The sequence below is a fragment of the Balaenoptera borealis genome, assembly GCF_965194805.1.
Source record: "Balaenoptera borealis genome assembly, chromosome: 10".
Taxonomy (NCBI): Eukaryota; Metazoa; Chordata; class Mammalia; order Artiodactyla; family Balaenopteridae; genus Balaenoptera; species Balaenoptera borealis.
In genome coordinates, this window is record NC_138874.1 from 69,441,741 (window position 1) to 69,468,887 (window position 27,147).

A 27,147-nucleotide genomic window follows, 5' to 3' on the forward strand; every position below is an offset into this window, starting at 1 on the left:
AGCTCAGATCTGTTATTCAATAATAATGTGCTTATAATTATAACCCCCCTCCATAATTTCAGTTTCAAGTATTGAACTCTCTGATTTTCACTTCTCACCTTTTCAGCTCATGCCTTCTAGTATAAACTATCCTTTTACCTCACTGGGACTATTGAGCCTTTTAGCTTTTTATCGTTTCTTACCGCAGCCCCCCTTACGTCCCATCCCTTCTCCTTATTCATTTTAAATTCTGTGGTCAGTCACAATTGTTCAGTTGCAAATACTCTCAACACCCTTGCCCTCACTTGCTACATTGCTTAGTTGAGAAACTCCACTGCTAGATAAATCCAGTTGTGCCTACTCTTCACTTTTGTTGTTATTGTTTGTTATTGTTGTAAAAAAAAAACCCATATATTTACCCCCTTAACTATTTTTAAGTGTACAGTACAGTATTGTTAATTATGTGTACATTGTTATACTAGAACTTTTTCATCTTGCCCTACTGAAACTTTACCCAGTGAACAACAACGTCCTGTTTCCTCCTCACCCCAGCCCTGGCAACCACCATTCTACTTTCTGCTTCTATGCCTTTGATTACTTTAGATACCACATGTCACTAAAATCATGTAGTATTTGTCTTTTTGTGATTGGCTTATTTAACTTAACATAATGTCCTCATGGTTCATTCATGTTTGTAGCATATGGCAGGATTTCCTTATTTTCAAAGGTTGAATAATATTCCATTGTGTTTATATACCACATTTTCTTTATCCGCTCATCTGTTGATGGACATTCTGGTTGCATCCACTTCTTGGCTATTGTGAATAATGCTGTAATGAACATGGTTGTGCAAATATCTCTTCAAGATCCTCTTTTCAATTCTTTTGAATACATACCCAGAAGTGGGATAGCTGGATCATACAATAGTTCTATTTTTAATTTTTTGAGGAGCTTCCGTAGTTTTCCTCAGTGGCTGCACCAATTTACGTTCCCACCAATATATAAGAAGGTTCCCTTTTCTCCACACCCTCTCTAGTGTTTATTATTTGTAGACTTTTTGATGATAGCCATTCTGACTGGTGTGAGGTGTTAACCTCATTGTGGTTTTGATTTGCATTTTTCTGATGATTAGCAGTGTTGAGCATTTTTTCATGTGCCTGTTGGCCATCTGTATATCTTCTTTGGAGAAATGTCTGTTTAGGTCTTCTGCCCATTTTTTGATTGGGTTTTTTTTTTTTTTTGATACTGCGTTTTATGAGCTGTTTGTATATTTTGGAGAATAATTCCTTCTCGGTCACATCGTTTGCAAATATTTTCTCTCATTCCATGGGTTTTTTCATTTTGTTGATGGTTTCCTTTGCTGTGCAAAAGCTTTTAAATTTGATTAGGTCCTATTTGTTTATTTTTGCTTTTATTTCTTTTGCCTTGGGAGACTGATCTAAGAAAATGTTGCTACAATTTATGGCCAAGAATGTTTTCCCTATGTTCTCTTCTAGGAGTTTTATGGTGTCCTCTCTTATATTTAGGTCTTGAAACCATTTTGAGTTTATTTTTGTATATGCTGTAAGGGAGTGTTTTAATTTCATTGATTTACGTGTAGCTGTCCAGCTTACCCAACACAACTTGTTGAAGAGACGGTCTTTTCTCCATTTTATATTCTTGCGTCCTTTGTTGTAGATTGACCATAGGTGTGTGGGTTTATTTCTGGGCTTTCTGTTCTGTTCCATTGATCTGTATGTCTGTTTTTGTGCCAGTACCATGCTGTTTTGATTATTGTAGCTTTGTGGTATTGTCTGAAGTCTGGAAGGGTTATGCCTCCAGCTTTGTTCTTCTCGTTCAGGATAGCTTTGGCAATTCTGGATCTTCTGTGGTTCCATATACGTTTTAGGATTTTTTGTTCTAGTTCCATGAAAAATGTCATGGGTATTTTCATAGGGATTGCATTAAATCTGTAGATTGCTTTGGGTAGTATGGACATTTTAACAATCTTAACTCTTCCAGTCTAAGAGAATGGAATATCTTTCCATTTCTTTGAATCATCTTCAGTTTCCTATATCAGTGTTTTATAGTTTTCAGTGTATAGGTCTTTCACCTCCTTGGTTAAGTTTATCCCTAGGTATTTTATTTATTTTTTTGATGTGATTTTAAATGGAATTTTTTTTTTTTTTACTTTATCTTTCTGACATATCATGGTTAGTGTAAAGAAATGCAACAGATTTCTGTATATGAGGCTTGTATTCTGCTATCTTGCTGAATTCATTTATTAGTTGTAGTAGTTTTTGTGTTGAGGCTATAAGGTTCTCTATATAGAGTGTCATGCCATCTGCAAATATTGACAGTTTTACCTCTTCCCTTCCAATTTTGGATACCCTTTATTTCTTTTTCTTGTGTGATTGCTGTGGCTAGGACTTCAAATACTATGTTGAATAGAAGTGGTGAGAGTGAACATCCTTGTCTTGTTCCTGAATTTAACACAAAGACTTTCAGCTTTTCACCTTTGAGTATTATATTGGTTGTGGGTTTGTCATAAATGGCTTTTATTATGTTGAGATATGTTCCCTCTGTACCTGCTTTGGTGAGAATGTTTATCATAAATGGATGTTGAATTTTGTCAGATTCTTTTTCTGTGCCTATTGAGATGATCATGTGGTTTTTGTCTTTACTTTTGTTGATCTGTTGTATCACATTAATTGATTTGTGTATGTTGAACCTTCCTTGGCAACCCTGGAATGAATCCAGCTTGATCATGGTGTATGATCCTTTTTATGTACTGTTGGATTTGGTTTGCTAATATTTTGCTGAGGAGTTCTGCATCTACATTCATCAAAGATACTGGCCTGTAATTTTTTTTTTTTTTTTTTTTTTTTTTTGTAGTGTATTTGTCTGGTTTTGGTATCAGGGTGATGGTGGCTTCATAGAATGAATTTGGGAGTGTTCCCTCCTCTTCAATTTTTTGGTATAGTTTGAGAAGGATAGGTATAAGTTCTTTGTGTATTTGGTAGAATTCCCCACTGAGGCCATCTGATTCTGAATTTTTGTTTACAGGGAGTTTTTTTTTTATTACAGATTCTATTTCACTTCTAGTGATTGGTCAAATAATCTGTTTCTTCTTGACTCAGTATTGGCAGGCTGTATGTTTCTAGAAATGCATCCATTTCTTCTAGATTGTCCAATTTGTTGGCATATAACTGTTTATAGTATTCTCTTATGATTTTTTGTGTTTTTGTGGTATCGGTTGTTATTTCTCCTCTTTCATTTCTTTTTTTTTTTTAAAGATTTATTTTTATTTTTTTGGCTGAGTTGGGTCTTTGTTGCTGCACGCAGGCTTTCTCTAGTTGTGGCAAGTGGGGGCTACTCTTCTTTGAGGTGCGCAGGTTTCTCATTGTGGTGGCTTCTTTTTTTGCAGAGCATGGACTCTAGGTGCACAGGCTTCAGTAGTTGTGGCACTCAGGCTTCAGTAGTTGTGGCACTTGGGCTTCAGTAGTTGTGGCTTGTGGGCTCTAGAGCACAGGCTCAGTAGTTGTGGTGCACGGGCTTAGTTGCTCCACAGTATGTGGGATCTTTCCAGACCAGGGATCAAACCCGTGTCCCCTGCATTGGCAGGCGGATTCTTATCCACTGCCCCACCAGGAAAGTCCCTCCTCTTTAATTTCTTATTGCATATATTTGGGTGCTTTCTCTTTTCTTCTTGGTGAGCCTGGCTAGAGGTTTGAGTTTTTGTTGCCTGTGCTTTTGATGTCATATTCAAGAAATCGTTGTTCATTACAATGTCATGAAGGTTTTCACCTATATTTTCTTCTAGTGTTTTATAGTTTCAGGTCTTATGTTTAACTTCTTAATCCATTTTGAGTTAATTTTTGTATACCGTGTAAGATAAGGATCCTTCTTCATTCTATTGCATGTGGATATCCAGTTTTCCTAACAGCATTTGTTTAAGAGGCTGTCCTTTCTCATTGTGCAGTGTTGGCAACCTTGTTGAAGATCATTTGATCATATATGCAAGGGTTTATTTCTAGGATATCAGTTCTGTTCCATTGATCTGTATGTTTGTCTTTATATTTGATCTGAATGTATGGCAGCACCATGGTTTTTATTACTGTAGCTCTATGTAATATGTTTTGAAATCAGGAAGCGTGAGGCTTCTAGCTTTGTTCTTCTTTCTCAAGATTGTTTTGAATATTAGGGGTCCTTGAGATTCTGTATGAATTTTAAGATGGCCTTTCCTATACATGCAAAAAGTGCCATTAGGATTTTCATAAGGATTTCATTGAATCTGTAGATCGTTTGGGGCAGTATGGATATTTTAATAGTGTTAGTAAGTCAGTGGTTCTGCATTCATGGTTCTGCATCTGAGGATTATGTAGTACTGCAGTACATATTTATTAACAAAAATAAAGTATAAGTGGACCTGTGCAGTTCAAACCCACATTGTTCAAGGGTCAACTATATGATCTTTATTATGTTGAAATAATTTCCTTCTATTCCTAGTTTGAGTGTTTTTATCATGAAAGTTTGTGGAATTCTGTCAAATGCTTTTTCTGCACCTGCTGAGATAATCATGTGGGTTTTTTTTCTAAGTTGTGTAAATGTGATGTATCTCATTTATTGATTTTCTTATGTTGAATAATCCTTGAATTACAGGGATAAATTCCACTTGATCATGGTGTATTACACTTTGACTGTGCTGTTGAATTCGGTTTCCTACTGTTTTTTTGAGGATTTTCCATCTGTATTCATTAGTGATATTGGTCTGTAGTTTTCTTTTCTAGTAGTATCTTTTTCTGGCTTGGTATGAGGGTAATGCTGGGCTCATAAGACGAGTTTTGAAGTGTTCCTCCTCTTCAGTTTTTTGGAAGACTTTGAGAAGGATTGACATTAATTCTTCTTTAAATGTTTGGTAAAATTCTCCACTGAGACCATTTGCCCTGGGCTTTTCTTTGTTAGGAGATTTTTAAAAATTGAAGTATAGTTGATTTACAATATTATATTAGTTTCAGGTGTACAACATAGTGAGTCATTATTTTTATAGGTTAGACACCCTGTAAAGTTAATATAAAATATTGGCTATATTTCCTGTGCTGTACAATATATCCTGGTAGCTTATTTATTTTATACACAGTAGTTTGTACCTCTTAATCCCCTACCCCTATCTTGCCCTTCTACACTTTCTTCTCCCCACTGGTAACCACTAGTCTGTTTTCTATATCTGTGAGTCTATTTCTGTTTTGCTTTATCTATTCATTTTATTTTTTAGATTCCACATATAAGTGATATCATACAGTATTCATGTTTTTCTGTGTGATTTATTTCACTAAGCATAATACCCTCTAGGTCCATCCATGTTGTTGCAAATGGCAGAATTTCATTCTTTTTTTTATTGCTGAGTAATATTCCATTGTATATATGTGTATGTGTGTGTGTGTGTGTGTGTGTATATATATATATATATATATATATATACCACTTCTTTATCCATTCATTTTTTGACAGACACTTAGGTTGCTTCCGTATCTTGGCTGTTGTAAATAATGTTGCTATGAGGATTGAGGTACATGTATCTTTTTTAGTTAGGTTTTTAGGGACTTCCCTGCCGAGGCAGTGGTTAAGACTCTGCCTGCCAATGCAGGGGACACAGGTTCAAGCCCTGGTCCGGGAAGATCCCACATGCCACAGAGCAGCTAAGCCCATGCACCACAACTACTGAGCCTGCACTCTAGGGCCTGCGAGCCACAACTACTGAAGCCCGTGTGCCTAGAACCTGTGCTCCGCAACAAGAGAAGCCACCGCAATGAGAAGCCCATGCACTGCAATGAAGAATAGCCCCTGCTTGCCACAGCTAGAGAAAGCCCGCGCACAACAATGAAGACCCAATGTGGCCAAAAAGAAAAAAACAAAACAAACAAAAAATTATGTTTTTGTTTTCAACAGATATATACGCAGGAGTTGAATTGCTGGATCATATGGTAGTTCTGTGTTTAGCTTTTTTGAGGAACCTGCATACTGTTTTCCATAGTGGCTGCACCAATTTACATTCCCACCAACAGTTTATACAAGGGTTCCCTTTTCTCCACATCCTTGCCAACATTTGTTATTTGCAGACTTTTTGATATAGACAGGAGTGAGGTGATATGTCATTGTGATTTTGATTTGCATTTCTCTGATGGTTAGTGATGTTGGGCATCTTTTCATGTGCCTGTTGGCCATCTGTATATCTTCTTTGGAAAAACATCTATTCAGGTCTCCTTATTTTTTAATCAGGTTGTTTGTTTTGTTGGGAGATTTTTGATTACTGATTCAATCTCCTTACTAGTTATAGGTCTGTTTGGGTTTTCTTTTCCTTCATGGTTCAGTCTTAGTAGCATGTATTTTTCTAGAAATTTATCCATTTCTTCCCGGTTATCCAAATTGTTGTTGTGTAATTATTCATAGTAGTTTCTTAAATCCTTTCTATTGCTGTGGCATCAGTTGTAATGTCTCCCCTTTCATTTCTGATTTTAGTTATTTGAGAATTCTCTCTTTTCTTTTCAGTTAGTCTAGCTAAGGGTTTGTAAATTTTGTTGATCTTTTCAGAAAACAAATGCTTCATTTCATTCACTTTTTTCTTTGTTATTGTTATCTATTTTATTTTTGCTGTAATCTTTATTACTCTTTTTTCTTATAACTTTCAGTTTATTTTCTTCTTTTCCTAGTTCTCTGAGGTGTAAACTTAAATTTTTAATTTGAAATCTCTCTTTTTTAATTATAGGCATGTAGTGCTGTAAAATTCCCTCTTAGAACTGCTTTTGCTGTATCATATAAGTTTTGGTATGATATGTTTTTGTTTACATTTGTCACAAGATACTTTCTAGTTTCCCCTGTGAGTTCTTCTTTGACCCATTAGTTGTTCAAGAGTGTGTTGTTTAATTTCCACATATTTGTGATTTTTCCAGTTTTCCTACTATTGATTTCTAGTTTCATTTCATTGTGGTTAGAAAAGATACTTGGTATGATTTCAGTATTCTTAACTTTGTCAAGACTTGTTTTGTGGCCTAATGTGTGATCTGTCCTGGAGAATGTTCCATGTGTGCTTAAGAAGAATGTGTATTCTGCTCCTGTTGCATGGAGTGTTCTCTATATGTCTGTTAGATACAGTTGGTCCATAGTGTTTTCAAAATCCTTTGTTATTGATCTTCTGTCTGGTTGTTCTACCCATTGTTGAAAGCAGAATAGTGAAATTTCCCACTACTGTTGTGTTACTGTCTATTTCTCCCTTCAGTTCTATCAAGGTTTGCTTCTTATTTGGGTGCTTTGATTGTACACTTGCACTTTTGCAGCTGAAAGTGGCTGGAGAATTAACTTTGCTGGTGGTCTTCCAGTTAATGATCATTAAGGTCAGCCGAGCCCTTAATGTTGCTGAGCAGTAGTTCCTAATCCATTTACCTCCCTGACCTGGTCTGACCTAAGTGATCATTTAAACTTCTCTTCCTCAAACCTCCAACACCACCTTCCACATTCTTTACTCTCAGTAAACAATTTTGCTTTTCATCTCACTGAGAAAGTAGATGCCATACAAGAAAACATCCATAAAGCTCCTGCTACTACATCTATCCGTCTGTCTTCATCAGTGTTCATGTATTTTGACTTCTCTCTATTATTATTTAATAACTGACCATCCTTCTAGGAAGTACCACAACCTCCGCTGTGCTCTAATTCCGTCCCTTCTCTCTTACATGATGCAGGATCATTCTCATCAGCACACCACTCTACTCTTTCTTCTCTCGTCTTAAACAACAGCAGTGTAAAGTCTCTTGACTCCACTTTCCCCTCTAACTGTTGCTCAATTCTCCCCCCCCCCTTTTTTTTTAGAGGAAGTGTCTATACTTTGCTTCCAGTTTTTCTCATCCCAATATCATAGGTGTCCGCCTGCTCTAATTAGGCTTTCCTTCCCAGAACCCTGCCTAAACTGCTCTTGTGAAGGTTAACCATGACTTTTCCTTTGTCATCCTTGAATTATCTGACCTGTTAACAGTATTTGACACAGGTGGTCATTTATTCTCTCCTCCTGGAAACACTTTCTTCACTTGGCTTTCAAGACTGCATACTCTCTTAGTTTTCATCTCAGTCTTTTTTGTCATGGAGTGCCTCCAGGGCTCAGACCTTGCACCTCCTTTTTAGCCATTCTCATTCCCTTTTTGAGCTTATCTGACCTCAAGGCTTTGAAACCATCTGTGTGTTGATGATGCCCAACTTTTAATCTCCAGCGTGAACCCCTACTCAGAAATGCAAATTTATACTTCTCTTGGATGTCTAACAGGCGATGAGAAATGTAAGTTTTCCTAACAGGAACTTATCATTCTTTTCCTTAGTAATTTAATGTGTCAGGCTTAGATGGCCTCCCTTTATCTGAGAATAATATTAAAATACAAAACAAAAACAAAACTATTTTCTTCTACTTTAAATATCTTATTAATGTACAGTTTATTTTTGGTCTAAGGAGTGATGAAGGGCTCGAATCTCTTTTTAAAGCCAGATGGCTAGTCAGTTTCTCAATATTCTATTGAATAATCAGTTTTTATATGATTGAAATGTCATCTTTATCACTCTGTGAATATCAGGCTTAAAAATTACAAATTGCCGGGACTTCCCTGGTGGTGCAGTGGTTAAGAATCCACCTGCCAATTCAGGGGACATGGGTTCGAGCCCTGGTCCAGGAAGATCCCACATGCCATGGAGCAACTAAGCCTGTGCACCACAACTACTGAGCCGGCGCTCTAGGGCCCATGAGCCACAACTACTGAGCCCACATGCCACAACTACTGAGCCCATGTGCTGCAACTACTGAAGCCCACGTGCCTAGAGCCCGTGTTCCACAACAAGAGAAGCCACTGTAATGAGGAGTCCGTGCCCCACAACGAAGAGTAGCCCCCTCTCGCTGCAACTAGAGAAAGCCCGTGTGCAGCAACGAAGACCCAATGCAGCCAAAAATAAATAAATAAATGAATAAATTTATATTAAAAAAATTACAGATTGCCATCCAATATTTGCATTATAGATTTTATACTCTTGAAAATGCTGTCTATATTTAATCCCAATTAAAGGCACGAGAAACGAAATAGCCCCAAGGTTACATACACTACACATCTATTAAATTGGCAGTTATGTGGTAAGAGGAAATAGATAGCACATCTGTTTTGCCAGTATCATAAAATGGATCAATCTCAAGGGAAAATAATTTTACTACACATAGTGGTGTACCATGGGGCTAAGGGTTTGACCTTAAAATTTCTATTCAGTGATGGCATCCTATATCCCTGGTCTAGCTAGGGTTTGTTTCAAGGGAGCGTAGGCATAAGGTGAGTAAACTAGTGGGCTCAAGGCAGAATTTCTTAGTGCTGTTTTGTTGTTATTACTCTTTTTTTTTTTAAGTTTTTGGCTGCACCCCACGGCATGTGGGATCTTAGTTCCCCAACCAGGGATTGAACCCAGGCCTCCTGCATTGGAAGGCAGAGTCTTAACCACTGGACCGCCAGGGAAGTCCCGTTATTACTCTTCTACTAATAAAATAAAACTTAAAAATGAATTCTGTCCCATTAATGCATATATTGAACCAGATATGTTTCATGTAAAATGGGGAATGGAAATGAACTTTTCTATTTGGCTGAGTGGTATAGGGTGAAAAACCTGTAGGCCTCCTTGTATCACTAGCTTCATCCTAAGCCCTGTCTTATTTTATTATTCACACCATTAAAATATAAAAAGTTATTCACAAATGATACCTTTCCCCCTGGAGTTTAGGAGACAGTAGTATAGAGCAGTATTTAAATGTTGGTCTTGGGCATAGAGTGGGGACACAAACTCCTTGAGGTACCCACACACATGGGTAATTTCAAGTGAATTAATTTATAGACCCTAAACTTCCACATGTGCTCTTTCCTAAAATTGACCTTCCTGTGAATCAGTCTTTCAAGCGGTTTCTTCTTTCCCACATTCCTTTCTACCGTTCCCCTTTTCCATTTTACAAAATAATGGCATAACTCTTCTCCTGTTGCTACTTTTTACCATGATGCATTTGCTCTGTGGTGGAAATACCTCAGGGAATAAAAGACAATTCCAAGACACCAAACAGTGGTGCTGGGGCAACTGGATATCCAACTGTAAAAGAAAGAAGTTGGACCCCTACCTCATACCATATACAAAAATAACTCAAAGTGAAGACCTAAATGTAAGAGCTAAAAGTATGAAACTCTTAGAAGAAAACATAGGTGTAAATTTTGTGGCTTTGGATTAGGCAGTGATTTCTTAGATACGACATCAAAGGAAAAAACAGATAAATTGGACTTCATCAAAATTTAAAAAACCGGTGTACCTCAAAGGACACTTTCAAGAGAGTTGAGAAAACAACCCACAGAATGGGAGATTCATTTGCAAATCATGTCTGATAATTGACTTGTGTCCAGGATACGTAAAGAACATTTATAACTAACAACAACAAAAAACTCAGTTTAAAAATGGGCAAAGGATTTGAATAGACATTTCTCCAAAGAAGATGTAGAAGTGACCAATAAGATAGGTGAGAAAATAAATAGATGCTCAAGAGCATTAGTCATCAGAGAAATGCAAATCAAATCCACAGTGAGATACCACTTCACACCCACTAGGATGGCTATAATCAAAAAGACAGATAAAAACAAGTGTTGGTAAGGATATGGATAAATGGGAACATTTATATGCTGCTGTGAGAATGTAAAATGATTCAGCTGCTTCGGAAAATAGTTTAACAGTTCCTCAAAAAGTTAAATAGGGTTACCATATGATCCAGTAATTCTACTCCTAGGTATATACCCAAGAGAATTAAAAATATGTTAACTCAAAAACTTGTATATGAAAGTTCATTGCAGCATTATTCATAATAGCCAAGAAGTGGAAATAACGCAAATGTCCATTACCTGATAAATAGATAAAATGTGGTTTACCTATACAATGGAGTATTCACCTTTGAAAAGAAGTGAAATACTGACTCATGCTGCATACAACATGGATGAACCTTGAAAACATGATGCTAAGTGAAAGAAGCCAGTCATAAAGGACCACATATTGTATCCTTCCATTTATATGAAAATCCAGAATAGGTAAATACATAGAGAAAGTGGACAAGGTTGGGGCGGGGGGGGGAGTTGCATGTGATTGCTAATGGTTACAAGGTTCTTTTTTAGGGTGATGAAGTGTTCTGGAATTAGATAGTGGTGATGCTTGTACAGTTTTGTGAATATGCTGATAACTACTGAATTGTATGCTTTAAAAGAGTAAATTTTATGATATGTGAATTATATCTCCAAAAACGAAACAAAACTTCAGGGACTCCTAAAGTGGAAGTTTCCAGATGTTGGTGTTAGTATTGTGAAAGTAAGTAGCTTTAATCTTTGGGGAACAAATCCTTTAATGGTTTCCAGTTTTTTGCTTTGAGCAAATTTGAAGGATTTTTCAATTCCAATATTCAAAAATAATCAATTTGTTAGCTGCTAAGTCATTAAAAATATTTTTGGTTGTAAATGATAATAGCATTTTTCAGTAAATAACTAGGAAGGAATTTTGTAAATTGTGCGACTCTAAAAAATTGTGTGACTCTACTGATAAAATTCCTTCCATTCCAGTCACCTATTAATATGAACAAAATTTCTCAGTACCTTCTTAAAAAAAAAATCAAAAACAGAGAAGTAGGGATAAACTGAATCATCTCATTTTATCAATAATTATGCAAACAGATGAACTAATTGAAAAAAAAGCCCCATCCAGCCCATTAAGAGATACATTTCCAGTAAAATTTTTGCTTTTAATGTTGTTAATTACTATCACATCTGTAATGTTTTTTATTTAAATCAATTATGTATGCTAATAGTAATGGTAATTGAATCTCAAATAATTTTTAAAACTGTTAGAGGATTATTTATGATCAAAGGAAATTTTTAAGAAATTTCCATTCAAACTGCAGATATATATGAGTGATTAATAATAGACTTTCAAGTATAAAAATTATTACATGCGGGGTGACTGGAATAAGATATGAGTTCAAGGAGGGAAAAAAAAACGATGTGAAAATTTTATTTTCAAGTGGGTCATACTGGGTGTCAGATCACAGTGGTGTTTGGATTCTGTTGAACAGATTTAAGAGTGATGTCACAGATTTATGTAAAATGTCGGCATTTACAATATGCCAGAAATCATATTCTTTGCAGTTATCTGACTTGTGAAAGATTTTAGATGTCAACTTTAAAATGTGTGAGGGATTATGTAGGTTTTTACAGTTATATTTGGGGACACACAAGCCAAAAAAACTATTAACCAGTAATTGAAGGCCAGTGCTCAAATGCTTAGATTTTGTATGTTAGGTAAGTCCCAAGTTCGAATCGTCTCTGTCACTTATTGGTTGTGTAACCTTAATCTCTCTAAGCAGTCTTCCCATAACCAAAAACAAAGATGCAGCTTCCTGGGCTGTTGTGAAGATTAAATAAGACCAGGTAGGGCTTCCCTGGTGGCTTAGTGGTTAAGAATCCGCCTGCCAATGCAGGGGACTCGGGTTCAAGCCCTGTTCCGGGAAGATCCCACATGCCATGGAGGAACTAAGCCTGTGCGCCACAACTACTGAACCTGTGCTCTAGAGCCCACGAGCCACAACTACTGAAGCCCACATGGCTAGAGCCCTTGCTCTGCAACAAGAGAAGCCACCGCAATGAGAAGCCCGCACACGACAACAAAGAGTAGCCCCCTCTCGCCACAACTAGAGAAAGCCCGCACTCAGCAACAAAGATCCCATGCAGCCAAAAATAAATAAAAATAAAAATAAATTTATTTAAAAAAAAAAAAAGATCAGGTAAGGAAAATGTTTAGCACAGCACCTGGCACTTAGCACTAGTCACTAACATTTATTCGACAGTTACTACATACCAAGTACTTTTCAAAGTGCTTTATACATTTTATCACTTTAATCTTCCACAAATCTTTGAGGTAGAAGTTATTCCTGTTTTGCATAAAGGGTTAGATGAGAGGCTTATGCTCTGGAGAGCAACATAATTCACTGGTTAAATGCACCAGCTCTGAAGCCCCACTTATTTGCGTTTGAATCCTGGCTTTGCCACTTATTAGCAATATGACTTTGCTAATATATATATAATATTCTATGCTCTGTTTTCCCACCTGTACAATGGGATAATAAAAGCACCTAAGTCAAGGGCGAACTTATTTATTACTATATCTAGCACTGTTCATTGTCAAATATTCTTTGAACTGTATTCAACTCCCTACTCTGTTCAGTAGCTCACTGCCTTGTTCCTTTCTGAAAGCTCTTCTGCCACCTGTGCTTAATAAATTGATCCCATTCTTTTTTGGTCGTCACTACAGTCTTTTCCCCAATTACTCTGTGCCTTTTGATCATTTTCTTGACTTTTGTATGTGTGTACGCATGCTGATGTGGACAAGGCAAAGGAAAGTTAGTTGGATCTGTGTTTTGGGATTTCAGAGTTTAGTATTTACGTTTAACTTGTGAGGGAAGGAGGAAGGAAAATTAAAAGGTATAGCATTGGGCCAGAATGTCATTGGCAACCAAATCACATCCAGTTGTATAGTGATGGGTACCTGTATTTTTATTTCATCTACACAGGGTGGGCAGGATTTCTGATTGCATATTTACTCACTGACAGAATGTCTTTTGGTATTGTAAAATAGTGTTCAGTTAATTTAAAATACAAAATAGTCCATTGTCTTAGTCCATTCGGGCTGCTATTACACAATACCATAAAACTGGGTGGCTTATAAACAGCAGACATTTCTCACAGTCCAGAGGCTGAGAAGTCCAAGATCAAGCTGCTGACAGATTCAGTGTCTGATGAGAGTCCACTTCCTGGTTCATAAAAGGCCATCTTTTCTCTTTATCCTCAAATGGCAGAAGGATCAAGGGAAGTCTCTGGGTTCCCTTTTATAAGGGCTCTAATTCCATTCATGAGGGCTCCACCCTTATAACCTAATTACCTCCCAAAGGCTCTACCTCCAAATATCATCACATTGGGCATTAGGATTTAACATATGAGTTTTGGAGGGACATGAACATTCAGTCTGTATGTCAATTATACAGTACAATTGGTATTTTACAGTACAATTGGTTTTCTATTGCTGCTGTAATAAATTACCACAAACTTACTGTTTTAAACAGAAAAAATTATTATCTTACACTTTTGTAGGTCAGAAGTCCAACACAGGTGTCACCAGACTAAAATGAAGCTGTCTGATGGACTGCATTCCTTTCTGGAGGCTCTAGGGGAGAATCTGATTCTTTGTCTTTTTCAACTTCTGTAGGCCAACCAGTATCCTTGGCTTGTAGCCTCCTTCCTCATCATCTTCAAAGCCAACAAGGTCTCATCCCTGTGACCCTTTGTCTTCTCTTTCTCTCTCTCACCACAGCTGGGAAGGGTTATCTGCTTTTAGGGGCTCGTGATTAGGTTGAGCCCAACAGGATAACCTCCCCATCTCAAGATTTGTACCCTTAATCACATCTGCAAAATCCCTTTTGTCATGCAAGCTAACATTCATATGTTCCAGGGATTAGGATTTGGATGTCTTTGAGGGGACCACTGTTCTGCTTCCACAGTTGGTTTTTAGTCAGTTATATAACATTAAACTTAACTTTATCTTTATTTTGATAAACGTGAGGACTACAGTAGTGGTTAAGTGGTAAGACTTTGGAGTTGTGACGTAGGCAAGTTATTCGCTTCTGAACCTGTTTCCTCTCTGGTAAAAGGGGCATAATAGTGCTTACTAGTATATATTGAAATACAAATAACAGTTTAGGGCTATAGCCTGGAGTCAGGAGACTTCTACCAATTTTTTTGTGACTGTCTCAACTAAGCAAATTTGTGATCTCCTAACTCACAAGGTTGTTGCAAGGGTCAGATAACTCATGACTATAGAATTGCTTTGAAATGTATAAAAATTATATAAAATTTCCATGGTATTAATTTTAGAATACCTTAAAAATTTTTTTGTCAATGGTGGGAATGTTATTAAACATTCCCAATATATTAATATTCTTTGATCCCTGATTCTTTGATCAAAATTTTTTATTGTTCTTTCCCATATTTTTGGACTTAACTTGTCTCCTTTTTTTAAATAATGATAAATGAAAAGATAATATGAGAATTAAAAGTACATAACCTGCATTTTTTTTAGTCCCTAAGATTTAAAACTCAAATTTATCTAGATTATTTGTATTAATTTAAAATTATTTTCTCTTCAAAACTTCTTAGGAGCTAATTACTGCCTTTGTTATAGAAGCAGAATACTAACTCCACCTTGTATTAATAAAACTAATTGTTCTTAAAACCTGAGCTGCATTTGTTAATCTTGGGTAGTAGACATTCAAGTAATAGAAATGAAGTCTTCATTTATAATTGGGTTATCTTTGTACTCGATGTTTGATACAAAAATATCACTGTATATTAAGCAAAAACCATTTTTAAAAAGTGATTTGATTTCTTATTTTTTCCCTTACACTGTAATAGTGAATAGATGTTTTTCCCCTAAGCAGCACAAAGATGCCATTTTGAGAGGTTAAATTACTTTCTAAATGTTGCTGTGAAGGAGGAGAGAAGGAAAAGAGATCAGGTTACACATTCTTTGTTCCAGAGCCTACCACTGCACTTGAAGTTTGGAGCCACAGTGGCGAGGCTAGAATATGCATTTGCCACAGTATCTTCAATCCCGCCCCCACTTAGGGAGCCAGAGACTTAGACATTTTCCCTGGCGGGGCCCCCAAAAGAGAACCATTTTAACTTAAATATTTGTAAAAATTGCTACTTAGTTTTTTCTTTTACAGTCTTTACTTTTATATAGTTTAGCTTCCAAGTGAGCCTGAAGATTATTTCTTTGTCTATTCAAAGGTATTTAAAAAATGGTAATTTTTTGAGAGGCCTACAAGTTATATTTTAATATTGCAGTTAAACACAAATTTAACTCAAATTAATATTGAGTTAAACTTAAAAAGTATTTTACATTTTATTTTGAGAAAAAAAATAACTTTCCTGGCATAAAATGGCATGAATTGGACTGTTCTTATATTTCACAAATGTGATGGGAAAAAGTCCCGAAAGCAGTTACAATATTTCTTTTGTTCTATTTCCTTGCTGCTCTTAGATAAATGAAGACTTCAAAAAGATTTTTCACATAAAAACTGTTATAAAATTCCCAGTGTCATATTCTGAATGTTAATTTGACTGTTTTGTGTTATAATTTTTCGAGTTCTAAGTTTTAAGGAATCACTTTAAAAATTTGGTTATTAAAATTTGAATATATTTCATAAGTATATGTTTATATGTAACTGGTCCCATTTCTGAGGGTTTAAGAAACTTAAGCATTATTTGTAAATTAATTATACCTCTGTTAAACATTATCAGTCCATTAAAAAGTATTGATTTTTTCCCCTTATCTAGGTCATTTTAAGTATTAGTAACGTGCATCAATCTGCTTAATACTCTTCAGAAAAAAGTCACTATTATTAGTCATCAGATTATGTCATAGAAATATAGTCCCATTTATATCAATCTTTTTAGTATTTTGAGAGTAGGTGTCGTATTTTCTAAACAAGACTATTGTCCCCTCACGCTTTTTCCAAGAGGAAAGATACAGCTGATAAAAATTTGTGGCTGGGCATTGGGACTTGATGTTCTGTTGTATACTGTTCATACAGGTTTTGTTCTCTCTAGCTCATGATTTAGTTCTAATTTGTTTACATATTTTTGCTCAATAATAAGATGTCGGATTGGCTTTATATTCTGTGGCCCTAATTCTGTAGTCTTATCTTTGCTTCTCTGTTAATCCCCTCCTTCTCTTCTTATCTAATAAATCCAAGCCTTCTCAGTAGGCTCAACCTAAATCTTACCTTTTCTGTGAAGCCTTAATTTCATCTGAGCTCTTGATCATTTCTTCCTTTTCTGTGCTTCTGTAGGGCTTTTAATGACAGTTTGTACTATTTTTCTTTGATTTAAAATAATTATACTAGCTACCATTTGTGTTTCTACGGTATGCTGTGCCATTATTGTTAATCTTAAAAATAGCTGGTAAGGTAAGTATTGACCTACTTACATGAGGAAAGTGAACAGTTACGCTGTGCTGGAAGTTTAGTCACGTCTTTTCTCTTTGGCTCTCCTATCACGCATATTGGGAACCTTAAACATACTAGATTCTTAATAAATATGGGGTGATTAGATGACTGATATTTTGGTTCCCTCTTCCTTTTAAAGATGGTTTTTGGAAAGGGTGAGAAAAGCTGAGTCTATTAGGATTTGTGAATTTTTCGTTCTTTGAGTTGCATGGCATGTCAAGCACCATCATGGGTTTTTCTTCTAAACTTCCACGTGTTCAAGAATAGAACGTGTTCCAAAACAATTGACGTGTGGTTCCCTACATTGCTTAAAAATCTATGACTGCATGAGGCAGGGAAGATGTTTGAAAGTAACCTGTGAGAATATAGAGTATGCTGCTGTAGGATCTTGTTATTTAAATCATTAAGTGAATATATTTATATATTTAAAAAACTGGATGTAGAATGGAGATAAATCTCATGAGGTATTTTTGAGTTTTGAATCTTTTAGTGTATTTGAACACTTTGTACATTGGCTATTTGTTATTTTGACATAAAAATCATAAATTGCTAGTGAGAGTTGAGACATTTTGGGCACATTTTCTTTTTTTAAAAAAATTATTTAATTAATTTGGTTGCGTCAAGTCTTAGTTGCGGCACACGGGATCTTTGTTGCGCATGCGGGATCTTTTATTGCAGCGCATGGACTCTTCGTTGCAGCATGCAGGCTTAGTTGCCCTCCGGCATGTGGAATCTGAGATCCCTGACCAGGGATCAAACCCATGTCCCCTGCATTGAAAGGCAGATTCTTAACCACTGGACCACCAGGGAAGTCCCTGGACACATTTTCTTAAGTATATTTTTAAAACTTTTTTATTTATTCCTATGGTGCCAGTTTTTTACTAGAAAACTGTGCCCCATTTTAGTGCTTTACTTTTGTAGCTTCCTAACCCATGTTATTTTTATGTCTTTGCAAAAACCAAGTAATTGACAAATTTATTACAATATCCATACTTCAAAACTTAATATTGTTTAACACATTATCAATAAAAGCATTTTAACCATTTTCTCCACATTATTTGATAAATGTAATTGGTTTTGTCTTTTTAATTTTTATAAATACATAATGTATTAATTATTTTTTGTTCATTGAGCTTTGGAATTAAATCCTGATAAAGGTTTTACTTTTTAAATATTGAGGTTATGTGTGTGTGTCTTGTCGGGAAAAGAATGGCTTTAAAAACATCAAAGTGAATACTTACACATAGAAACTTAACACTAGCATATATGAAATATAAATAGAATTATGTACTAATAGCATTTTAATGTAAGCTTTCAGACTGTAATTTATTTTTTTTGGCATGGCTAAAAAGAAATTTATTCAGGTAAATTTATATATACATTTATAGTAACAGCTGTCAGCGTACAGATTGGTTTTATTGTTTAAACATTTCTACCATGTCAAATTTCACTGATGGTTGTAGTAAATAGCAATTTTTTATTAAAATTTAATAAAGACCTATGTATTTCTAGAGGGTCTCACGACCTGGAACTATGTATTCATATGAATTATATTAAACAATTTTTTAATTTTAAAAACACTGTTTTACAATTATAATACTATATCAAACTTCAATAAGAACTTTTGCAGCATCAATTAAGTAACAGGAGCTAAACTAAAAAGAGGAATCAAAATGACTTTAGGGAAGAAAGCACAGGCAGATGTTCTGCTGTGGTTGAGGGTGTCCAGGGCCTGGATGCTGTGAAGTTGAGCCAAGCCTGCAGGTGGCCCTGGGTCCCAGAGTGCTCTCAGCATGACCCTTCTCTCTCCCGGGGGAGCTGGGGACCCAGGGGAGCCCCTGGTCCTTCTGGGCCCAGACTGTAATATTTTTAAAGGAGCCACTTCACTGTAACAGAGCAGTTGTCTTTTTATCCCCCTTATTATATTGAGATTTTGCCCAGTATTGTCTTTTTACTTAAACTTACACACCTTTGTCAAAGCTATCATAATACCTTGTTTTACATTTCTTTTTTGGCACTTATCATCATTGTAATTAAATTATAATTTGTATGAACATTTTTAAAAGGATCTGTTCTGTTTCCGTTCTTAGAAACTGTAAGGCTCTATGTGAGGAGGGAATCTTGGTTCCTTGTGTTACTGGGCTAAGCACAGTGCCTTGCCCACCACACATGTTCAGTAAATTCTTTGTGGCAGCAGCCAGTGTTCTTTTTTTTTTTAGTCTTCTTTAATTAATGAAAAAAGCTTTGATTCTATAAAACTTTTAGTCTTTTTAGAGACTCTGGAAAGAAACATATTAACCAAAAAGCAGAGCTGACTTCAGTTTTACTTGTCTTGAAAATAACTGGCTATTTCAATGATTGTAAGATCAATGAAAGTGAAGAATTTATTAGGAGTTGAAATTAAGGTTTAGCTGTATTTTCAAAGGATATCATCCTTCAATACTTTTGTTTTGCATTTTTGTTACTGTGATTTAAGATGGTTGTAATTATTCTTGATTGATGATACCTGTCAAAAAACAAGCCTAACCAACTATTTCTGCTGGATTCTGAGTGCTGAGAAACAAAAACTGAGAAGTTTGTGAACTGTTGCAAGTTGTCTGTAAAATGAGATAATAAAATCTACTTCACAAGGTAATTTAGGCTTTAATGAAATACCCAAATGTGAGTGTTTAGTAGTGTCCCTTGCACACTGTAGGTGTGCTATAAATGTTAATTATCTTGTAGGTGTAAGAAAACTGCCCTTCACAAAAGCAGCTGAAAATTTAAAGATGAATTTCTTTCCCATTGCAAACTAGTATCAAAATGCAAATTTGGTATATTACTTTAAAAAAGACAGATGTTAAATGGCACTTGGTGATGGTAGAGCTTATTTAACCTTGCTTTGAATCTCTGAATGGGTATATTATAGAAAAACTTGTGATATCCCTTTTTGGAGGGAAGAATTACCTAAAAACAAGAAAAATGTGAAAGAAAAATAAGCAGACCTACTATGATTCTTTAACCTTGAAGTTGTAAACTGGTGGCCTCTCAGCTGGATTTGGCCTGCGGGCATGTTATATTTGGCTTACGCTGTATTTTTTTAATTAGTTACAAACAACTAAAAGTTGGGAGATTTCCCAAAAAGAAAATCCAGCTCTCTGGCTTATTTTGAAAAACTGGAATATGGCAGCATAGGACCTACGTTCCCCAGTTGCAACAATCAGTGGAGCTAAGTAGAGGATGCTCTAATCTGGCACTCTGTGTTGTCTCCCCAATCCTAAAGTGACAGTGCTTTTTTGACTCTATCAAAAAAGGGAAACCTAAAATAGAGCCGTTTGTGTTTTAAGAAAAATAGGAAAGCTTCTAATTCTTTGTGAAAATAAAGAACATTTTTACATATATCTGTCAAAGGTCACAGTTTAGGACTTAAGAAAAAAATCATAGTAGGAACTGTGATTAATATGATGTGTGGAAAATATGTGTAATGAAAAACTTTTACTAGAACACGAACTCAAACATCAACAGGGATTTTTTTAAAAATGAGAATAAAATAAAATTAGTGAAGCTGCTATGAAGGAAAAAACTCATTAAGAGAAATTTCCTGGGCATAAAATCTCTTATGTATGTTGAGTTACTTAGAGTGTTTAGAGAGCAAAGAAATTAGTATGTTTTAGCACCAATAATTTGGAGACATGAGTTTATATGGAAATATTGCTTAAGTGTTAAAAATATGACCAAGAGGGACTTCCCTGGTGGTCCAGTGGTAAAGAATCTGCCTTACAATGCAGGGGACTCAGGTTCGATCCCTGGTCAGGGAACTAAGGTCCCACATGCTGCAGGGCAACTAAGCCAGCACGCCACAACTGCTGATCTCGCATGCCTCAACTAGAGAGCCTGCGTGCTGCAAACGGCAGAGCCCACGTGCCCTGGAGCCTGTGTGCCACAACTAGAGAGAGAAAAACCAGCATGCCACAACTGGAGAGAAGCCCGCATGCCACAATGAAAGATCCTGCACGCCTCAACAAAGATCCCGCGTGCCGCAACTAAGACCCAACATAGTCTTAGTAAATAAAAATAAAATAAATAGTAAATAAATCTTTTCCAAAAAAAAACTTTAAAAAATATGACCACGAAATTTACAGGGCAGCTTTTACAAAAATGCTAAATTATTTCTGTTGAGGTTGATGTAAGCACAGAGATAACTATCACCTCGTTAGCTCTATTTGGTTTTGATATCAGTGAGAATTTTGACTATTTCTCCTCTTTTCTCTAGTCTTTGCCTCTTCATTGGTTTATTTCCATCAGCAAATAATCTCTAGCATAGACTTAGTAAGAAAACAGTCATCTTCCAGCCTCTTGCTTAGTAGCCACATGCATCGGGGAGTTGTTTACTTGCAGTACCTTCTCTCCCTCACCTTCCCTTGACTATTTAACCTGCTCCTATCATCGATCTACCTGTTTGCCGTGAGTAATGTCTCAAAAACCATTCTTGTCCGTGTCATTGATGGCTTCCATATGCCAGATTTTCTGTCCTCATTGTCAGCTGCTCAGCGGTATTTGACACAACTGACTCCTCTGTATGGAACTCTTATCTGCTGTAATAATCTATTGCCTTCAGGTCTTTCAGCGAAGTCCAAATGGTGGCTGAGGAACATGCTAAGTCAGGGCTGAGGAACGGACTCTTGCTGGTTTAAGCCTTTACACCTAAGTCCTTAAGTCCTGTGTAAATTCTGTATCATAACTCAGGTTTTATACCTTTTATCCTGCACTTTAGGCTAATTTATGAAAGGACAAAAAAGAGGATTTCAAAAGTAAAAATAATCATGTTAAAGAATCTGAACTCCATTATGAATACTTCCTGCCTCTGTATTGCAAGTGCAAATGTTTGAATGACTGTGATGTAAAGGGAAGGGAGAAGAATCTAGGAATTTGACATGAAATATCACATTTAAATAAGCATTTTTTCCCCTGCAGAACAAACATTTGCTTATAACATAAGTTGAGATGCAAGTAGCACTCAGATCCAGTGGGTCTGAAGCTGAAAAAAAAGTCCTTGTAGGTACTTACTATTTCTTCAGCTAGAATATTAACTTCAGTCAATTTAAAAAACTTACAACATTTTAATAACTTGGTGTCAAATTATAGGAAGTTACCCAAATTTTAGTCTTTTTTTTCATTCCAACTAAAGATAACAAACACAGAAGTGTGAAAAAATAGGAGTTAAGTACTTTTTGTTACTCAAATAACTCTTAAGCATTACAGGAAAAGCCAATTGTCAAATCAAAGTAGAAAATTGTTCCCTTTAAAATGAAATCAGGTGGGTAGAATAACATACTCTGATGTTACTGCCCTAGCCACAACTCTAAAAGCATAATAATAAGTGTAATAATGTTATAGGTTTATTAAGATTGCTACATAAAACAAGAAAATATATTCAGTGTTGTCTTTAATAACAATTTACACCAGCCATTTTCTTTATGGTTTCTGCTTTTAATGTCAAATTTAGAAATTACTTCCCCATTGCAATAGTATTTTCAAGTTCTTTTATAGTTTCACATTTTACATCTTAACCTTTTATTTATCTGGAATTAATTTTGTTGCATGAGGTAAGGATCCAATTCAGTTTTTCCTCAAATGGTCAGCACATTCAGCACCCTTTATTTATTTGAGATGCTGCTTTTATTACATTCTTATATATATCTGGATCTACTTTTGGTCTCCTCTTACAATGTATCTCTTGACAGTAGAACACATTGTTTATACTGATGTAGCTTCCAGTATATTTTAATACATGGTAAGGCAGATACTTCTTTGTTACTTTTCCAAAAGTTTAGGACACTCCAAAGTTTATTTTTCCAAATGTCTTTAGAGTCCTTTTTGTCTGATTCCATTCAAAACCCTGTTAACATTTGTTGATAGATTTGGATAGAACTGATGTCTTTACAGTATACAGTTTTCTAACTCATAAAGTGGTACGCCTTCTTTTATTAGGCTTCTTTGACTTTCAGTAAAATTTTTAGTGTATTTTTAGGTGCTGTTGTGAGTGAGATTATTTTTTCATTATATTTTGTAAACTTTTGATAATATATGAAAAACTTGTATATTTAATAAACTTCACATGTTTAACTCTTCTTTTAGTTTTAATAATTTTTTAGTTGATTCTAATGGGAGATTTTTTTTTTAAATATGTCTTTAAATAATGATAACTGTTAAATCAATTTTAGTATACTTATTCTCATATGAGATTTAGTTTACATTAAAAGCACTTATATCAATAGGATAGTTCATTGAGTTTGGTTAGTTCTTTATATCACATGATTTTCTTTACAGTGCAAGATTGGTGTTTGATGATTTCTTCAATCTTTATTTGGTGAATAGTAGTGAGTAATTAAAATATCTGTGCTTTTTAAACATCTTTATTTGGTGAAAGTATATCTCAGATGTCTGTAAAAATTATTTAATTTATTTTAGCATAATGTCCTGTAGGTGTGTTTTGTTTGTTTGTTTGACTGTTTTAATTCTTTTGTTTGTTTCTGCTTAGGATAGCAGAAAATTATTTTCTCCCAGCTCTGGAGGCTAAACATCCAAAATCAGGTTGTTGCCTGAGCCATGCTCCCTCTGAGGGTGCTAGGGAAGGATCTGTTCCAGGCCTCTTTCCTAACTTCTCATAGCCGCAAGCATTCATTGGGCTGTAAATGGCCATCTTCTCCCTGTCTCTCTTCACATGTCTTTATACAAATTTCCCCCTTTTATAAGGACACCAGCCATATTGGATTAGGGCCCACTCTAATGATCTCATTTTATTATGATGACCTCTGTAAAGACAATATCTTCAAATCAAGGTCACATTCTGAGGTACTGGAGATTAGGACTACAACGTATGAACTTAATTCATTTATGTTTTTATTTTTACTTTTTATTTTGAAATTACTTCATACTTAGAAAAGATGCAAGAATAGCATAGTATCCATTCATCTGTCGATGGACATTTAGGTTGCTTTCATGTCCTGGCTATATAGAATCTAAAAAAAAAAAAAAAATGATACTGATGAACCTAGTGGCAGGGCAGGAATAAAGACATAGACATAGAGAATGGACTTGAGGACACGGGGTGGAGGGCGAAGCTGGGGCGAAGTGAGAGTAGCATTGACATATATACACTACCAAATGTAAAATAGATAGCTAGTGGGAAGCAGCAGCATAGCACAGGGAGATCAGCTCGGTGCTTTGTGACCACCTAGAGGGGTAGGATAGGGAGGGTGGGAGGGAGACGCAAGAGGGAGGGGATATGGGGATATATGTATGCATATGACTGATTCACTTTGTTGTACAGCAGAAACTAACAACATCGTGAAGCAATTATACTCCAATAAAGATGTATTTAAAAAAATAAATAAAACCTTTAAAAAAATAGCATAGTAAAACTCCCATATACTCTTTATCTGGGATTCATCAATTTTTAACATTTTTCCACATTTGCATTGTTCTCTGGGTCTCTACTTCTTTGCTTTACCTAATCTACACGTACACAATTTATTTTTGATGAACTCTTTGAGAGAATTAAGTTGTATGTATTTTACCCTTACTATTTCAGTTTCTGTTTTCTAAAAACAAGGGTATTCTCATATGTAATCACACTTAGGTTATCAAATTCAGGAAATTTAACATTGATACAGTACTTTAACCTATTACACTTTTTTCTGTTATCTCAACTATCTCAAGTCTTTTTTAGACTCCGCCCCCCCCCCCCCCCCAGCAGAGGATTTAGTCTGGGATCACATACTGTTTTTAGTTGTCATGTCTCTTTAATCTGGAACAGTTCCTTAGCTGTCCTTTGTCTTTCATGACAGTAACATGTTTTAAGAATATAGGCCATGGGCTTCCCTGGTGGCGCAGTGATTGCGAATCCGCCTGTCAATGCAGGGGACACGGGTTCGATCCCTGGTCTGGGAGGATCCCACATGCCACGGAGCAGCTAGGCCTGTGTGCCACAACTGCTGAGCCTGCGCTCTAGAGCCCGCGAATCACAGCTGTTGAGCCTGCATGCCACAACTTCTGAAGCCTGCACGCCTAGAGCCCGTGCTCCACAACAAGAGAAGCCACCGCAATGAGAAGCCTGCACACTGCAGTGAAGAGTAGCCCCCGCTCGCTGCAACTAGAGAAAGCCCACGCGCAGCAACGAAGACCCAACACAGCCAAAAATGAATAAATAAAATAAATAAATTTAAAATAAATAAATAAAATAGTGCTAGAAATTAAAAAAAAAAAAGAATATAGGCCAGTTATTTTATACAGTATTCCTCAATTTGGAGTTATCTGACATTTTCTCATTGTTAGATTTAGGTGATGCATCTCTGGCCAGAATTCTACATAAATGATGATGTGTCCTTTCTCAGGCTATCACATTCAGAAGCATGATATGTCTGACCTTACTTGTCATTAGTAACGTTGGTTTGATCACCTGGCTAGGGTGTTGTCCAGTTTCTTCATTGTATAGTCACTGTTTCCCCCTTTACAACTAATAAACTGTGGGGAGATACTTGAATACTTGAATATCTTACTGTCTTACGTCTTTATTTATTCTCTTTATCTATCTAGCTATCATCAGTATGGACTGATGGACTTCTGCTTTATCCAGTGGGTTATAATCCATTACAACCCTTATTTTTTGTTGTTGTTACTTGTATTTAATTTTAAAAAAATTTTTACATAATTTTAAAAGGTTACTTTTCCATTTACAGTTATAACAAAATACTGACTATATTTCCTGTGTTGTACGATACATCCTTGAGTTTATCTTACACCCAGTAGTTTGTACCTCCCACTCTCCCAATCCTATATTGCCTCCCCTCCGCCCACTGGTAACCACTGGTTTGCTCTCTCTCTGTGAGTCTGCTTCTTTTTTGTCATATTCACTAGTTTGTTGTACTTTTTTTAGATTCCACAAAAAAGTGTTATCATACAGTATTTGTCCTTCTCTGTCTGACTTATTTCACTTAGCATAATGCCCTCCAAGTCATACATGTTGCTGCACATGGCAAAATTTTGTTCTTTTTTATGGCTGAGTGGTATTCCACTGTGTGTGTGTGTGTGTGTGTGTGTGGTATATATATATATATATATATATATATATATATATATACACCACATCCTCTTTATCCATTCATTTACAACCTTTATGTTTTTTGATGTTCATATTGTCCCAGGTTCTGACAGTGGGAGTCCCTTCATCCTGGCCCTGGTGTCCTTTGGGTGTGACCCTATCATTTTCTGACACAGTGACGTTCCAGGCTCATGTTGGACCTTTTGTGCCCCATCTATGGGGCAGAATCAGTCATGTCTCTAAGGAGGCCAGGTTTCTCTTAGTGGAGAAACAATATATAGAAACCAAGATCTGGACATTAGGTATTCTCATTAGTACTGGTGTCATTGCTTCCAGTCCCTTCCAGTGAACATCGTTAGGAACTATATTTTTTATTATATTATTTTTTAAAAAATAATTTTAGTTTATACTAATACCATCAATTCTCATCCAACCCCACAGGATTTTTTTTTTTTTTTTTTTTTTGCTTTTCTCCATTCCATGTTCTAATTTATTAAGTTTTAAAAATTGAAGCATAGTATGTATATATATGTAAACATATATATAAAGTGAAGTGTGCAGATCTTATGTATACAGTTCAATCAGTTTTGGAAAATGCATACACCTTTGTAATCCATACCCCTATCAAGATACTGATTATAATTTTTAAAAACTGTTTCTCATTGTGGATAATATTGATTTGTTTACTTTTAGATACTTGATCCTTGAATGTGCCCATTCACAAATTCATTTGCACTTCAGTTGAACAGCCATAAGCCAAAGTAAGTTTACTGGTATTTCACCAATGAAACAGACAAACAAAAAAAGGGTCTTCTATATTCTGTGGGTTAATGCAGATATAATTATTTCTCACTAGTCATTTGCATTTTATTTTGTTAGAATTGGGCTGAAAAAATGTTGATGTTTCTTCAAGGATTGTATCACTACATTTTTCTAATTGCAAATTGTGATGGTAAAGAAA

At 35.7% G+C, this 27,147-nt stretch overlaps 1 protein-coding gene across 4 annotated transcripts in view; it reads left to right on the forward strand.

Annotated features, from left to right (window-relative positions):
* Nucleotides 1-27,147, forward strand: part of BMPR1A (bone morphogenetic protein receptor type 1A) — a 140,407-nt gene that overhangs the window by 30,052 nt on the left and 83,208 nt on the right. Inside the window, exon 2 of one of the 4 annotated variants that reach the window (XM_082406761.1) lies at nt 26,880-26,947. The exons of the other annotated variants lie outside the window; for them this stretch is intronic. The gene's annotated coding sequence lies outside the window, so the exon portion shown is untranslated. The remainder of the gene's footprint in view (nt 1-26,879; nt 26,948-27,147) is intronic. 4 annotated transcript variants of the gene reach the window in all.